This window comes from Nyctibius grandis, chromosome 1, assembly GCF_013368605.1.
Source record: "Nyctibius grandis isolate bNycGra1 chromosome 1, bNycGra1.pri, whole genome shotgun sequence".
NCBI lineage: Eukaryota > Metazoa > Chordata > Aves > Nyctibiiformes > Nyctibiidae > Nyctibius > Nyctibius grandis.
In genome coordinates, this window is record NC_090658.1 from 42,282,265 (window position 1) to 42,295,219 (window position 12,955).

The window sequence follows — 12,955 nt, forward strand, 5'->3', positions numbered from 1 at the left end:
GCGGCAGAATTATCACGCAGATAAGCTGTGTGCCAAGTGCTCTGCGTCAGCAGTGGGATATCACGTTTTATAACTCCCATTCAGCAAGGTGGCTTTAAATGGGAGTTATTAAGGAGCCACAAGTGGAATACTTGCATGTAGTGACCATAGCTGGAGTGGGTCCAGCCACTGAGACTGAGGAAACTCAAGACCAAGAGTCAGTCACCAAGGACAGACCAGCCCAAGGCTCCAGATGGAAAGTGCACCCAGGAAAAGAGAGAAATGAAGGCTACCCCAAACCAAAGAGCAAATCAAGAGCAAGGTCAGGAAATCAAAGAGCTTGTACTAAAAGTCTTGGATAAAGATGAGTTAGGGCTGGAACGAGATAATGCAGGTTAGTCAAGAGGCAGGAGCCGCGCAGAACCAAAGGAGATGCAAGGCAGTGAAACGAGTTTGTGGGGTTGCCCTTTGTGCCTGAATTGGAAACATATGTCAGTCATCAGACTGTCAGGCTTCTCAGGACACCGATCTCCTAGGAGAGTATTGAGCCCAGCTCCTTGCTACAGAGCTTGGCTGCTTAGTCAGGGCCTGAGAGAGGAGGATATATGCCTAGCCTGACACATATGACCAGTTTGTTCATTCCATGTAGATATGTCACTTTACAAGCAGGGAAAATTAGTATAACGCAATCACCAGATCTCTCAGGTTTCTTCTCTTCCATCTTATGAAACTCTGTGGATCATGTCTTGGGACAGGAATGAGGTTGGGGTATGTGATGGACTGCACCACCCCTCAGGCCTCCTTTGGCTCTGGGGCTGTGCTACAGCCCTTCTTGCTCTCCAGGCACTCCTGCCAGATGTGTTCGCAGATCAAGACAATCTCTGCATTCAGGGCTGCAAAGCAGAACAGAGTTGCTGTAAGGGCAGTGACAAAGATATGGTCCTTGCTGTGAAGGAGATGGGCACCAGTTGTTTGTGTTTCATCTCAGTGTGGGACAAAAGACATGGATTACAGGCATTCCTGAAGTGTGGCCACATGAGAGGTAGAATGTAGTCATGAAATCTGTAGATTAAAAGTAGGTATATGCTTCAACAGCTCGCTGAATTACAGGCTCTGTAATTGCCAGGGGACGTTAAAAGGTTAGTCTGTTAGTTTAAGTATGGCATACAATAGGAGTCAGGCACTCAACTGGAGGAAAGATGCAGTAATATCAATATGAATGTGCTTGACACTGATATTGCTAGGTAACTGCTATCTGCAGTATTCTGGTGTAGACCACAGCAAAGAATAAACATGCAATATATTTTCCATGTCAGATCAATGCCCTTTGCAGTTCTTATTAACCAAAATGAAAAAAAAAAAAAAAGTTGTTTTGGATCCAAAATGTCTCCCTTAAGCCTTACTACTAGATACGTGGAAGCAATATGTGTGAAGAACAAACATTGATCAAGTAGAAAATATAACATTCCTGTTTTAAAAATAAGGCATGTAATGAGAAAATAAAAATTATTTATGAAGTCAAACGACTTTTAAATCTTTAAATTCCCCACATGCCTTCTAGGATTATAGTAACCTGTGGAAGGTCATTATAGTTATAAGGGAAAAGATTAAATAAGCACTTAAGCAGACATAAATAAAACGGACAGGTTAAAAGCTATTACACTGAACAAGACTAGAGGGAAACCTAATCAGTGCTGTAAAGGAATCCAAACTAACACAGAAGGAAACAAACACAATGTTGAGAACGGCTAATGGGAAGTAGCAACTCTGAAAGTACAAAATCTTATGAAGTCCCAAGTCACCTGTACCGCAGAAAGTTCTTGGGTTACAAGGAGGAGCACAAAGAATTTATTACAGGAAAACTTCTGTATCGAGTTCAGAGCTTTTCCCCAAAATAACACAAAGCAGGAGATAAAATTCGGGTAAAGATGATAAGATAATATGGTTGAAAAGTAGTAACTAGAAGGGTGCCTGAGGGAACAGCCTGCCATGGTGTCTGCTTCAACAACCTCTCAGCTAGACGGCCGTACCCCTTACTCCGACCCAGCTATCCGTCTGACCAGGGAGAAAAAGGGGGCGCTGAAGTAAGGGGTTGAACATGGAGTGTGATTCAAGAGTGAGCATTCTTCCTAGGAAAAAGTCGGGGTGAAGGATGGCACCACCTTCTGACTTAGGAAATACTGAAAGACAATCAGCCAGTCGTTTGGATCAGGAGCGGCCAGGAAGAAATATACCTGCTGTAGAGTTGTTGGGGGTGCCGCGGAGATGCAGTGGCTGCTGTGCCTCTTGGGCCATGGCTAGAAATGTAGCTTGATCTCTAAAACTAGTGATTTCATTTCTCCCAGGAAAAATAAATAGGCAATATGTGAAGGAAAAATATATAATAAAAAGAAACATGACTTTTTTAGTTCCTCTTGTGTTCCAGAGGTGTAACTCCACTGAATTCACTGAGGGATGTTTTTGCTAATAAAGCTTTTCAAATGAGGGATGGATTATACCCCAAGTATGGATATTTCTAAATATGTCTGGTTTTATATATTTCTCAATATTTCTATTTTTATTTTTCTGACTTTTGCCTGAACAAAAAAAAAAATAAACAAAACCATTTTTTTAACTAGTTCTGTATGCCCCAAAGAGACAAAAGTATGCATGCTTTCTAGAGAAGGGATGATAGCATACAATTTGTGGGAAAAAAAAATTAAATACAGAATCAATTAAAAATGTTATGGAGGTTACCATGTGAAAATGTACATGCTGCTGTCATGCAAAGGTATCTCTGCAACTCCGTTCTCTGTTTTGAGTGCTACAGTCTGCCAAATTTGGACAAATGGTGACTTTTAATGGCACTTGGTGTACCAACAGGCATAGACATTAGTTAATTCAACAGCATCAGTTAAATGCAGGTCATTGCATTAAGAGTGCATCTATTATAACTGATAATTTTGTTCTCCATAATTTTAATAAGCAATTTTGCCAACATGTTTACTGGAAATATTACAACATCTTCCTGCGCTGAGAAAACCCAAAGGGCCTATTTATCTAGTTCAGCTGTATTCTTGTTTAAACAGAGGGTCATACTGAAAGCAAAGGATTGCCATTTTGCCCAGAAGACAAGTCTAAGATTTGACTTAAGACTACAGCATGTCTGCAGGAGGGAGAACCCTTTTCCATAGGCCACTTCAGTCATCCTGAGCAAAAAGAATGCCAACATTAAAGATGCACCGACAAATGACAATCACAGCCGCTGCGATTAAATAGCCCTAGATTCAGGCACAGGAGGGTTAGCATCCTGATTTTATTTTCTGTGCATGCCATGATTTGACGTATATTTAACCAAGACGGGGCTAGGAACCCAAACAGTGTAAGAAAAGCAAACTAAACTCAGGCAAAGAATGCTTTGTCCTACCTCAGATTTAGCCCTCAGGTGATCAGGCTCTGCATGCTTTTAATTTTACCAGCTAGGGATAGTTTTTAAAATGTTCAGAGAACAAACGTGTCTGAATATTGAGCGTGACACCAAATGTCACGAACGCTTAAAGTTGCAGGTCCTTCAGCCAGAGGAGGAGGATGCGAAGGGCATGAGTGTGTTTTGTCAGATCCAGGGTGAGAATGTCCCTGCATAAACAAAGGGTTTGGGATTGGAGGTCACCTTAGAGAAGGGGGAGGGGGGGGGCAGAAAAGGCACGGGGGTTGACCTGCCCGCCAGATTGGGAGGCTGGGGGCTGGCAGGGAGGAGCGGAGCCGCCGGCGAGCGGAGCGTGTGGGGCGGCGGAGGGGAGGCGGGCGGGCGGGCAGGCTGGTGTGAGCTGTTTGGCCACCGGAGCCAATCGAAAGCTGGGGCTTGATCCTCTCCCCGGGCAGTGGCTGCGCGGAGCCAGTGCCGAGCTTCCCTCCGCCGCCGCCGGGACCGGCGAAGCCGCCTCGCTCTCTCCGCGTACCGCTCTCCCCCCCACTGAGCGCCTATGGGCATCTGCAGCCAGCGAGGGCTTCGCACCACCGCCACCAGCAGCAGCGGCAGCAGCAGCAGCAGCGGGCGACGACCGCCACCCCGCTTCATCCCCGCTTGGGATCTATAGCCGGCAGGACGGAGCGCGCTGCAGACCCTTCCCCGCCTCCGTGCAGGTATGGGGCGGCCGGGGGGCGCCCGGCGTCCTGGTCCGGCACCGCTTCTCTGGCGGCCGGCTTGCTGCCCTCCTCCTCCTCCCCTGCCCTCTTACCCTTATCGCCCCTTCGCCGGGCAGCGGGGCGGCGCGCAGGGCCAGCGGGCGCGGGCGCGGTGACAGCGCGGGGCCGCCCGGCTGCGCCTCCGCCCGCCGCAGCGCCCCCGCCAGCCCCGCCGCCCCCCCGGTAGCCCCGCCGCAGCCCCGCCGCGCCGTACCCCCCGTGGCCGCCCGCCCTGCCCGTCCCCGCGCGGGGATCCCGGCGGCCGGAGCGCGGGCGGCGGCAGCCGGACGCCTCGGCGGGGAGCGGCGCGTCCCGCGGCCGCGCTACGCGCCCGTGGGGCGTTTCCAGGGGCATGTAACGAAATTCATGTGAGCCGCTTCCCGGCAGCGTCTGGGTCTCGGTGCTTCCCTCCGAGCGCCCTCGGAAGTTACCTGGATGGCCAAGTCCCTCTGGGCTGGAAGCGTCGTGCATCGCGTCTCCGCGCTCCCTCCCAAGTGAAAAAACAGGAAAAAAAATTAATCTCTTGCTTGAAACCTGTGCCCCTTTGTACTTTTCTTTCTTTGCTTTGGGTTAATGATGGTTTGTGATTATGAAACCCCACGAGGGATCAGCTCCAAGAGCGAATAGCATTAAGTCATGAGTTGGAGAGAGAGATATATATATATATGTGTATACATACACTGGGTTTTTTTCTCCTTGCAAATGAGGATTATAGTAATGCAAACCCAGGTCTGTCTCACAAGGAGCTCCTGCTTGACTTTCTGCTAAAGCTAAGGAAATATTTGCACTTTCACAGGTCTTCCAGAATTGGAGTCACAGGTCTTATAAAAAATTGCAGTGGCATTTGGCTCAACAACTCTTATTTTTAGCACGCTATTGTGAAAGCGGTTATATAACTTTTGGTGGATTTTTGAGGACAAAATTAACAGCTCGTAACAAGTTAAACCTCTTTTTTTCTCCGAAAGAGGAGAAATAAACTGAATGAAAGCCCGATTAGTAGAGTCCAGTGAACTTCAGCCTGACAGGTGACCGCAGCAGAGATTCCCCAGGGAAGAGCCCCAGGTTAAGAATCCCACAGTCCTCCCGAGAATCACGAAGCAGCAGGTGCAAGACCAAGCACTGTCTGTGCAGAGCCCCAGTTAGCAAGCTGGTTATCAGGCCACTTCAAGGCCATTTCTCACTAAACCAGGGAGAAATCAACATCACATCAGAGCCTTGCCTTCCCACCAGTGCCAATACGATACAGATACTGTGTTCCCCTAGGGAATTAGTTTGTTGCTTGAACTCCAAGAAGTACATGCCGCCAGAAATATATGCTTAGAATGCCTGATGTATTTTAACGCAGATGTTTCGCTTGCTAAACTCGTTGCATAGTTCTCAGGCTGGCCTTTCCTCATCCCTTTCCAAAAGTTAAGGAGGAATAATAAAAGATTTTAAAAAAGAGCCCTGAGAAAAATAATTAAATAGAGGTAAGGAACAGCAATCTGCTTATTACTGAGAGCTGGGCCATGAGGGTTCTGTCTCAGTATTCAGGCTCCGAGGAAGAGACCTCTCTCTCTCAGGCTTGTTGCATGGTCCTTATGAACGGCTATCGTCTGAGGCATGCAGTGGAGTCCTAAATTCTAAACATTTGTGTGTGATTGCTGGGAAGCTGAAGAAAGCGGACTGCTTTGCTGAATCTCTCTTGTAGGATGAGTGAGAAACCTAGCAGGTAGAATTTTGCCTTCGCACATCTCTTGGAGCCTGCTCTTTGTGCAGAGCTCTTGTGCACGGGGAGGAGGTGCGGCTGGTAGCAGCGAGGTTTGCTCAGCCTTCCATTGCAGTGTGATAAGTAAATGAAAGATGTGTCAGTGAAAAGCACCAGTAAGACCTCTAAAAAGGTGCCACAAAAATAAATACCATTAACCACAAATTTTTGAGCTGGTTGGTTTAGCTGACCTATTTGCTTTTTATTTATCTTTCAAATAGACTGTGCTGTCATGAAACATGACTTTCAATGTGGAATAGAACAAAGGTATGAGAAGTTGAAAATAGTACTCAGGAGATTTTTGTTTCTTTCCGCAGTATCAGGTGAGGGTAAAAACTAATATCTGAATTGCCAACTGCACTATATCAATAAATCCTGTCCTTTGGAAAATGCTTGGTTTCGGTTGCCATTTGTCAATGCTTATGAAAGTGTAAATCAAGTAGATCCAGATCATCGTCTTCTGTAATAAATAGTTTAGTCGTGCTGTGGTTTTGCTTGATAAATTTGGTAACTGGTAAATTCCAACTGCTCGATTACATAGGTCTATGCACACTACTACTAAATTCACACTGAAATAATTCTAACTCAGAAACTGGTAAATTCCAATTTGGAACTGGTAAATTGGGATTTACAAGTTTCTGATACTTGAGTTAGAATTATTTCAATGAGCAGTTCAGGTCACTGTGCAGATTTACTGACATCCGAAGAGTCTCTTCAAGAGCTGCATAATAAGGTCTTTCGCTTCACTCTCACAGATGCTTGTGGGTGTGGTTGTGCATTTGTATTAGTGTTGTGCTTCGTGTCAGGAGTGTACTTTTGACGCCAGTCTTCCAGTTGTTCCCACTTACTGTCCATCTCTGTAGACCTCATGGTGGGCCAGCTGGATTCCTTTAGGATGAATCTAAATGAGACGATGTGCTTGAGTCACTGCTGGAAATTCAGTCTGTGGGACCAGACCAGAGCTAGCCTGAAGAAAAACTCTATAAAATTACATTAATGTTGATAGTAAGTCTTCCGCGCTTAACTGTTTTGCTCTGTGTGTCTGTTCCCGTTGGGCGGTGCTACCTGCTAACATAGGCCTAATCCATTTGCAGCAAGACTAGTACTGGTGCACTGTGCGGTTTGAAGCCGATACTAACCATCTTTCCCAGGGGTGTGGGCTAGTCCCTGCTTCTTGCACCATTGCCTACACTTGTGTTACCAAGAAGCTCCTTCTGGCTCAGCAGGAGAGCACAACCCTGCAGGAAACTGCGGCTGCCCTACTTGTATATGAGCACTGAGCTCCCTTCAGTTCTAAAAGAAGATGGCTTATTTTTTTTTTAATGTTCTGGCATGTGATAGTGGGATAGCAGACTACTTTTTGAGTGGGAACTTTGGATAATGCAGCCTTGTGCTTGTCTGGTGAATGTGAACACAGCAGTTGCATTTGGGAAAGGACAACTGGTGCTTCATGGTTCAGCCTGTCACTGGCTGTAGCCCTTCCATGTGTAAAGGTTCACAAGGCTGTGTTTATGTTCCTCGTGGCATTTGGGAATGGTGAGAAAGAAACATTGGCTTGAAACTTAAAACCTGTCACTTAGAAATGGTGCGCTGTGTTTTGTGGGTGCAGCATCTTGGTTGACTACATCTCCCATAATGCACCAGAAGTAGCGCTTTGGAGAAAGAAGGTGCCACCTGTGGTGGCAGTTCTGGGTCCCAGCACATGATGGGAAACATCCCTGGCCTTGGAGTCCAGTTGCCCCACACGGGTGGGAATGTGTGATGACCAGGGAGATGTTTAGAAACTTCCACTTAAAACTGCAAGCTTCTGTTTAAAAAATGCTGAAACATTTTTTTTCCCTTCAGTTTCCACTCTAAAGCTGAAAACTTTTCAGTTCTCTGTTGTTTGGTAATTTGACTGACTTTTTGCACTTTCTTGTTTCTCTTTAGTTTGCTTCTTATGTGAAAATTATTTTAAATAGAAGGATGGTTTTGTTAATTATAAACCATTATCTTTTGTATGAAAGCATTTCTAACTAGAAAATACATTATCGGAGCAATTAGGGATCAAATCCTTCTTAGTCAGTATGAGAAGATGGTTGTCATTGCTGCAAGAATCGGGCTTCTTACCAACACTTCAGTTTTACACACATTTTCACAGGGATTGTGATGGAAATCATAGGGTTGTGTGTGTGTAGCATGAACGATACAAGGCTGTGTGTAGCATGGACGATACAAGGCTCCTCCTTGTTCTGGATCACTGCAACTGCTCCGAGACTGCTTTTAGATTGCAGAAAATGTTGTGCTATTCTGAACAGTAGAAACTGAAAAACAAGAGAGCTTTTCCTTCTCAGATGACTCTATTTTTATTGCTAGAAGTTGTCTACTCCAAAACTTATTCCAACGCATAGCTGCTCTGTGGGATGAAGTGTAGATTTTAACATGAGTTGTGTAGATTATAGATATGTCACTTGAAACCATGCTATTTCTTGTTCTCAGTGTATTGTCTTTTATTACCAGTTTTTGAAGAAGATTTTTGAATCCTGTTTCAGAAAGGGAAACAGGCCATAAGAATCTGTCTTGCTCCAGGACGTTAAAACAGAGGGCAATCTGTCTTTCAAAATCCGGTGTGATACAATCATGGCAAGTTCATTTGTAACCCGTCTTTGTCAAAAAGTCATCTTACAGCATCTACTTTTCAAATTCTTTTTTTTTTCTTCCACGCATAACCATGTTTATCTATGAGATTTTGTATATTTTTTTTCTGTGGTTGCTGTCTACATAGTATCTATGAGAGTTATAGCGGCATATTTTAGATTAGTCATAAAACTAAGGAGGATTTACTAAGGTTAGTTTTTGGTAGAGTCTGCACTGCCATATAGAATTAGTTATACTGTAAACATATATATAGAAGTATGCATGCTACTGTCGTTACTGCAAGCTTCTTTATAGAAAGAAAAAGGTAAATTTATCTCTCATTCCAGACAGTTTTAAAGTCATTATTTTTTGGGAAGTGAGTATTTTAAGAAACCATAATTTATAATGAAACTAAGAAGAAATTAAAACTATGATACATTCAAATACAAAAAGTCTCATAAAGATTTCATTTCTGCCTATTTTGTGTAAAGGAAGTGGGAGAAGTAAAGTACACTGGGAAAGGAAAATATATTATTTACCCTCCAAATTTCTTTTTGGAACCAGTTTTTATTGAGTGTGATGGGCAATGCACAAATACAACATGAGACTGTGGATTTAAGAGCAATAAATCTTAAAAATTTCCTGAATTTTTAACTTCTCTTAAAACTTGGAAACAGCATTTGTACAACTCATGCAGAACGCATTGTTGACCTTGTCTTGTACAAACACTTGCTAGAGCTGGAAAACTGTATTGAGCTGGTGCTAGAAGTGGACTAGCCACCCTTCTTCATTTGTGTGCAGTTTTGTTGTGGATTCCAGCCATGCCTAGTCTATCCTATTACTCTGCTTCAGTGCTATTATGATAATGCTAAATAGCTTGATATTCTACAGTAGTGCTAACAAAAAAAATAAACAGCATTGTAAAAATTCTGCGTGACCATTTCTGGCATGAAACAGCAGTTTTTTGCTGGTGCAAATCTGAGACCTAATCTCATTTCCAGTGAGGCCAAAACACTAGTTTGGCTTAGAGTTGAGTGGGATCCTGCCCATAAATCTGGCCAGTCTCCACACAGATAACATCTGGAAAGCTGTAATTTAAAAATATGTGGGAGAGCTTGGGATAGGGGTGTAAATAGTGGGTCAGAGCTTCTATCCAAAATGAAAACATCCCAGCTCTCAGATGTCAGACATCCTTGCCTTAGGCATGTTTTTTTGTTATGATCCATCTATCGTTTGTCAGTTCCTGTTCCGTCAACATAATTTGGAGCTCAGTGTCCTTTGCGAGGAACAAGAGGAGTATGACAGGCAGAGAAGACGGGGAATATGTGAACACGTTGCATGACTTAATGGATACATCCAGTAAAGTGTCCTAATAAAGAGAGAGATGGCTATCGCTTGTATTTTGATTTAATTTGTTCTCTGGCTGACACCTTTCAGAGTACTACACGCCACGGCTTTATACTAAGCATGTTTGTTGACTTTGGTCTATATTCTTCATTAATGAAGCCCACAGAAACTTTGCCTGATACTTCAGTGAGAACAGCTTTTGCCCAAATATTCTTAAGAGGGAATACTTACAAACTGAAACAAATTACAAGTACCTTGGATTCTGTGTAGGCAGGGAAAGATTGTTGATCTGCCTCTTTAATATTTCCATTTCTTACTGAAGCTGATCCCTAAGTAAAGCCATAGCCCAGAACTTGTGCCTTCTTAAGAGTATCTGAAGCTGAAGACTCAAATGTCACGTAAACTGATTATTAGGAAAATTTATAGTTTTATTCAAAAATCACAGAAAATACGTGAAAATAGCGCCATTGTATGCTATTTTTGTTATATGTAATGACCCTTTTTCCATGGGAACCCTGAAGCAAGTGAGACAACCACACACAGTTGGAAATTGAGCTAGTTTCTGCCCTCTGAGAATGTCTTGCTCTCAGGTTCCCAAAGTCCCTTCAGTCACTTACACAAAGTTACTCAACAGCTCAATCTAGGTTATTCTTTTTTTCTCTTTTTTTTTTTTTTTAGACTGTAAAACAAATCCTACCTTTGTCTACCATAAATTCTTCCCAAGTGAAGAGAAGCTTTAAATACAAATTGTACCATAATAAATCCCATTTGGTTTTCTTTATTCGCTTTTTTTTCGAAGTCGTCTGCACTTTATATTCTTTCTTCTTGAAGGCGCACTGAAAAAGCTCCTTCACAAGCTACAGTTTACTATTTTCTGAGTTCTACATCCAAAATGCCAGTTGCTTTATCCTATCAACTCAGGTAGACTGCTTCCAACTAGAAAAATATATTATGTTGGTGTTTCAATATCTGACTTTAAAGGTATGATACATGCAAACACTATTTTGAGTACCTGTAAGAAATTGCCAATCTTCTCTTTATAAAAATAGTCTTGTGTGGTTTTTTTTTTTTCAGTTTAAAATCTAATATTTTATAAAACTGAAGTTTCTTTGGAAACAAGTTTATTGTGTCATTCCAAGTTGAGCCTAGTTCTTTTCTGGACATCTCTAAGGTTTCTTTAAAAGAAGGATATGATATTACAGGAAGAATGTTACTCTTGTTTGCCAGAGAGCTGTACTATGTTTACTATAATAAGATTAAAGGAAATTTGAAAGTCAACGCTAGCTCAGTGGGAAACTGATAAACACACGTTGTACTTGCAGGAACACTGCCCAGGAGTATTAGGAAATTTATCACTATTTATTTAGCAGTTCAGACTATCCGACAAACTGATTTGTTGTCCATTTAAAACTATGCCAGACGTTGAAAGACTTAACAATATGGACGTGATTTGCGGAATCTGAACTATTATCCTGGCATAGCCATCTCATATGGTTTAGAATTGAGACTCTCATACCATGGACTCTCAAAATAAGGAATCTGTAGCTTATGGATCCTGTTGCTTTCCAAAGTGTGTGGTTTGATTCCTGGCACTTCTGGTTAGGTCAACTATTAGACCACAGTCATAAACAGTGATTTTCAGAATCTGAGCAAGCTAGACGAGGGTGTAACTCCTTGGAAAAGTTATTCTGGATGAGGCAAACCCAGCAATATCTCTGGATCCGTATCTGGTATTGGCAGGCTCTACTGTTGAGAAGCAACGGCAGTCAAATCTCGTATTTACTAATGTTTGTTTATTTGTGCCTTGGCCAATGTTTCAACTAGAGAGTGAATTCTGGAGAAAGAAAAGGCCACAGGGATGACTTTCCATTCCTAAGTACATGTTAAGAGGTCATTTTTACATGGACACAAGTGCTGCTTACAAATCAGTAAAATAGAATGAAGCAATTTTGCCATGAATTGCCTACAGGAAATTTTTCTTTCAAATATCAAGAGCAGAGGGGAATGCATAATCACAATGCAATACATAAGCTACTATTGCAAATGTTTTCGTCACTTCCAAGATGGCAAATATCTTGCAAGAGTGGGAAGCTACTTACTGTGTACTTCTGAACACCAGAAAAGGCCAGTGGACATTTCCCACCATGTGCTGGGAATTAGTAGGAGCTGCAGGATGAAGTCACTGTTGGTTATGGAAGCTACTGCTGTGAGCTGTTCATGCTGTGTATGATAATACAGTTATTTGATAAAAAGACAGTTAGGGAAATTAGTTTATTTTTAAGCTACTCTCAGCTTTGAAATGTCTTAGAAAAGTGCCTAAAAAGCAAGGATCATTTTTTTTGTATGAAATTTATGGATTTGTATGTAAGTCACCCCAAAATACCCATTTCTTCTCCTGTTCATATAAGATGTGAATGAGCTGCTAATCTGCTTCAAGATATTAAAATCTGAAGAAATTTTTTTCATCTTGTTCAACACACTTGTTCTGAGGAGGAATAATCCATTTCTCCTTCATTCCTCTCCCACACAAAATGGTCTTTAAAGGTCTATGGAGTCACTGGAAATGACCTTTCCCAGCCAGCTGAGTTATCTTTTCATTATGGTCCTTGCTTCTCTATTGTAACAATGGCCATAGCACAGTCCAGCGTGTTGTGGAGTCTCTGAAACTGCCAACAATGATGGGAATTTTCACTTTGGTTTTAGCTGGTCCATTCAGACAGCAGAACTGCGAACGCATGGGTGAGAAGTCCATACCAAGGGCTTCCTGTCTCAAGGGAGGCTGTGGCGTATCTAGCTCCACTGGCAGTCCAGGCTTCTGGTCATGGTGGAGCCAAGTTCTGCAGATCTGTCCTGGGCAACTTCACCTGCAGATTGAAGAAATCTCTACCTTACTTTCTCATTAATTAAAACAAAATATTGCCTATTTGAACTGTTCTGCTTAGCTTCATGCACGTAGATAGGCTACAATCAGAGTGCTCCCAGTTTGCTCCTTTATATACACATTGTAACTCAAGGCTGCGGCAAGTTGCCAGTTCATCTCCCCGGTCAGACGCCAGCTTCATTTACTCATATAAATAACTGGATAGCAGTCAAATGTGATTG

At 42.8% G+C, this 12,955-nt stretch overlaps 1 protein-coding gene across 1 annotated transcript in view; it reads left to right on the forward strand.

Annotated features, from left to right (window-relative positions):
* Positions 1 to 3,785: 3,785 nt before the first annotated feature.
* Positions 3,786 to 12,955, forward strand: part of GREM2 (gremlin 2, DAN family BMP antagonist) — a 39,695-nt gene continuing 30,525 nt past the window's right edge. Inside the window, exon 1 of the mRNA XM_068405565.1 lies at positions 3,786 to 4,101. The gene's annotated coding sequence lies outside the window, so the exon portion shown is untranslated. The remainder of the gene's footprint in view (positions 4,102 to 12,955) is intronic.